Source organism: Mixophyes fleayi, chromosome 3 (assembly GCF_038048845.1).
Source record: "Mixophyes fleayi isolate aMixFle1 chromosome 3, aMixFle1.hap1, whole genome shotgun sequence".
NCBI lineage: Eukaryota > Metazoa > Chordata > Amphibia > Anura > Limnodynastidae > Mixophyes > Mixophyes fleayi.
This window is the reverse complement of record NC_134404.1, coordinates 6,872,633-6,877,436: the sequence shown is the minus strand read 5'-3', so window position 1 is coordinate 6,877,436 and position 4,804 is coordinate 6,872,633. Positions and strand designations below refer to the sequence as shown.

Here is a 4,804-nt window from a genome sequence, read left to right as displayed (position 1 = left end):
TAGGTCCAAGGTTATAAGCATAGCCTTGCAAATAATGAATTACTCCTACAAAACAGGTGCATCTAATTTGTATTTAAGCTATAACAGAACAAAATGATTATAAGGCAACATGATGGCGTCAGCTTAGCAAAATCACATTTCTCAAGTGTATCTGAGAACAGAATGAGAGGATAGCATGCGCATGTGAGGCGCTACCACAGGTCCTTTTACAGCCGATATTGATAAAGTTTGACAGGGGGCCTAACGAAGTGATCCACGTGGCTATTTCCAATGATGGAGCCCCCTCCCGGAGATCACTTCATACGTATATTTGTTAACACCCAGTAACAACGCAGAGCACAGCACAGACACAGTCACACTCTCCCCTCAGATTACAATCATTATATATACCATATGTGACCTGACAGCAGGTTACATGCAGTAAGAGCTGAACACACGTATGTTACCTACCTGCAATGCTCCAGACACCATGGGGGGAATTTATCAATGTGCAGATTTGGCAGCAAGTTCAAACTAACTGCACATTGAAGCATTTCACCAGCGATTATCACCTCCACACTGGTGGCGATGTGTAGCCTCGCCCCATTCTATGGGGGACTGAGCAGACCCAGGGACGCTTGTGCAAATGATAAGTAGTATTGTCCCCATCCTGATACACCTGGTCGGTGGGGAACAACTTAAAAAAATAAATATAAAATACTGTTTTCGGTGCTCCTTAAGTAATAAAAAAATCATATGTGACTCCTTTATAAATAAAACTACTAATAGTGCGACCTTTATGATTTAAAATAGTAATATTAAACTCGGTGGGTTTTCTCCTATATTCAAGCAATTTGGCATTGATAAAATCACCCAAAAGAAAAAAATCACCTCTAGACAACCCCCCCTCACACATAGTAACAGCAGACCAAAGACCTATATAACCTGGTAACCCTTTACCTGCCTGCTGATCACAGGGACTCTCCTCTCTCTCAGTGAGCTGAGCTATAGAAAGTGACGCCAGGATCAACAGTTGTTGCTGTGCCCTGTTCTTACATGTAGTGTGGTAAACCGTAATCACCCTGATGGAGGCTCAGCAGCATGCGGTATGATTAACATGTAGCAGAAAAATTACATAAAAAGTAGAAATCAGGGAGAGTAATGTATATTTTGTATATTTTTTGGGGTAATTTAGTATTATAAAAAATGAGAATTGTAGAACTTTTTGTTGGTGATGTGAAATTATAGGTCAAAACAAAACTATCACAGAATGTAAACTCAAAATAAAAAATTCCTAAGATGATTGTACAAAATGACCCAGCAATCTACCTGGATGCACTAAGAAGATACAGCCCCAATGAGTGGCAGAGAAGAAGGTGTAAGTCGGTATGGAAACGAGATGTATTGATACTCTAGGCTGCCTCTAACTTCTCTAAAGACTACCAATACTTGCCATGAGCACCAGTGTACAAAATGTAACCACCTGGACAAAGTTGCCGAAAGTTGGGATGACTCATCAATCAGACCTTTACTGCCTAAATTGGGACAACCGGTAAACTAACACCTGCACATCACTGCCAGTTAATCACTAAAGATCCACATAGAGTAAAGGTGATGTGTGCGGGCAGATGACAGGTAACCAAGACTGTGGGAAATCTTGGCACAAACTGAATATTGTTGAGGAACAGGTCCAAATTTTTGCTTATCTTTATCAAGGGGCCATTTATGTAAACTGGTTGTTATGTTATTTGCGCTATGAAAACCCACCTCTTTCTTAGAACTTACCCTACTCCCTCCTACGGCTACCCACACTGGTACATCCTCAGCGGGGAAAGCTTGAACCTTATTTATCACCTGTGATATAGTGACTAGACATTATGAAGGTAGTTCAGAAAAATCATAAACATGGGCAATAATAGGAGTGAACTATCCCCATATTGTTATATTATGCTGATGCGATAGTTTGAAGATTGGATCCAGTGAAAGGGAGAAGTGTGTGTATGAGGTAGTTCAGAAAAGAAGAGCTTTGTTCTGTGAGACATGTACAGCGTTGGTGGTATAGTGGTGAGCATAGCTGCCTTCCAAGCAGTTGACCCGGGTTCGATTCCCGGCCAACGCAGCAATGTTTTTCTTTAATCTATACAAGAAACATTGGAGTCAGGTATCATGAAACAAGTGAAGTAAAGTCAGATCATATGTATTATTATTACTGCTGCTAAAACTGTACAAGTAAGTGTGTTTAAGACAATATTTGGATAATCGTGCTTAGGAGCATCGTTATTTAACAGCCCTTTAAAAGTCTAAAATATTTCTAAAATAATTAACAATGAATACATACTTAGAGATATTAATGGAAAAGTGTCTTCAAAAATATAATCCATATGTTCTGTAAAACTACATTTTAATGAATGAAATTTACATAAATATATCTTGCTTTTCTCTGCACCTTTTCCGTGTCTCTTAACCAGCGCCCACCCTCTTGGGCACAGGCTTCCAGCTTGTACTGAATGTCAACCAGGCATCTGACTTGCCTTTCTCATTACTTTGTTACATTGCTTACCCGCCTTTAGGTCATCTGAAATAATAGACAAGCCCCAACATATGTAGAGAAGACATTAACAGCATAGTATCCTAATAATAATTCATTTGTTCTATTCAACTACATTGTAATGAATTAAATTTACATAAACTGTAAAAAAGATGTAAATGTAAACATAAAACAAACATAATTACAAGGCCAAAAAGTCTGTGTGTGCCGAGCAATCACATTTTAAGCGAAACTTATTTAGGGATTCTTGCAAGTCCCGGGAGGAAAAAAGTTTATGGGAGCACAAGTCCAGGTGGCCACTGCTATATGGGAGCACAAGTCAGGGACAGGCACAGGGGTATGAGAGCACAAGTCAGGGACAGGCACAGGGGTATGAGAGCACAAGTCACGGACAGGCACAGCTGTATAGGAGCACAAGTCAGGGACAGGCACAAGTGTATGGGAGCACAAGTCAGGGACAGGCACAAGTGTATGGGAGCACAAGTCAGGGACAGGCACAGGTGTATGAGAGCACAAGTCAGGGACAGGCACAGGTGTATGAGAGCACAAGTCAGGGACAGGCACAGGTGTATGAGAGCACAAGTCAGGGACAGGCACAGGTGTATGAGAGCACAAGTCAGGGACAGGCACAGGTGTATGAGAGCACAAGTCAGGGACAGGCACAGGTGTATGAGAGCACAAGTCAGGGACAGGCACAGGTGTATGAGAGCACAAGTCAGGTGTGGGCACAGGTGTAAAGTCATAAATGACTAAAGCTAAGAGCTCTGCTACAAGTACAAATAAATCCTCAATTTCCCATACCGGGAGTTGATCCTGGGCCACCTGGGGGAAAATCAGGAATCCTAACTGCTAGACCTTATGTGACCTGACAGCAGGATACGTGTGATAAGAACTGAACAGAGATATGTCACCTACCTGCAATGCAACCAGACACCATGGGGGGAATTTATCAATGTGCGGGTTTGGCAGGGAGATCAAGCCCACCGCACATCAAAGCATTTCACCAGATATATTAACATGTTTACTGCTGGGGATGTGTCCCCACAGGGGGGTCCTGGTCTTACCTAGGGATACAACTTGTGCCATTACTAAGCACAGTGTCATTATCTTGTACATCTGGCCAATTCCAAGTAAAAAAAAAATGTGTCTCCTGAATAAATCAATCTGTTTGCTGTGTCGCCTTGAGTAAAAAAAAAACAAATCATATACATAAATTAAAACAGTAATAGTACACCCAGCAATTTTTCTGCTAAGTTTCAGTGGTTTGCTATTGATAAAATGACCCAAAACCTCACTTGACAAAACCCACCCTCTCCATAGTAATAACTGAACACGGATCTCTCACCTTCCTGCTGGACAGACAGACACCAGGAGTCTGAGTCATTAAGAAGAGATAAGCAAAAAAAAAGGAACTAGTATTCTCCTGGACAAACCATGTTACAATACAAGGGGTGCAAATTAGTTTATTATTTCGCACATAAGTAAAATTCTGGCTGTTTTTTCCTGTAGCACACAATTACATGATAGCTTTACTTTTACACTGAAATTTAAAGTTGATCTGGGACATGTCCTACCCCAACTATAAATCTGTCTCCACAATTTAAATTTACCCCCCCCTCCAATGCAACATAGTTTTGCCCAGGTGCATACTTTTTGGGTCTGAGTCATTAAGGAGAGCAAAGCATATAAAAGGAGTAATATTTGCACCTGGGCAGAACCATGTTGCATTGGAGGGGGAGGTAAATTTAAAATGTGGGGACAGATTTATAGTTGGTGTAGGGCATGTCGTAGACCAACTTTAAATTTCAGTGTAATGATGTGAATGAGTTCTCTGTACATCGCTGCGGAATTAGTGGCGCTATATAAATAAATGATGATGAAGATGATAGTGTGGGAAACCGTAATTACCCTAATAGAGTCTCAGCGGTATGATTAACATGTAGCAGAAAAATGACTAATTCTCCATTAATAAGTTGAAATCAGGATGAGAAATGTATATTTTGTATTTTGAGGTAATTTACTATTTTAAACAGTGAGAAATGTAGAGATTATACAAAACAAAAAAATAACTGCTTCAAGCCAGAATTGAACCAGCGACCTAAGGATTTCTGTATCAACTACTACTATTACTTCTTCTACAGTCCTCTACTCTACCAGCTGAGCTAACAAAGGGCTATAGTACTGATGCTGCTGTGACATCATAGGTCAAATAAAAGTCACAAATTGTAAACTCAAAAAATAAATTCCTAAGATGATTCTACAAAATGACCCAGCGAT

The 4,804-nt window shown here is 40.4% G+C and overlaps 1 non-coding gene across 1 annotated transcript; it reads left to right on the top strand.

Annotated features, from left to right (window-relative positions):
• The first annotated feature begins 2,026 nt into the window (after positions 1-2,026).
• Positions 2,027-2,098, top strand: TRNAG-UCC (transfer RNA glycine (anticodon UCC)). The gene has a single exon. It is a non-coding gene; the product is annotated as a tRNA-Gly (tRNA).
• The last annotated feature ends 2,706 nt before the right edge of the window (positions 2,099-4,804 follow it).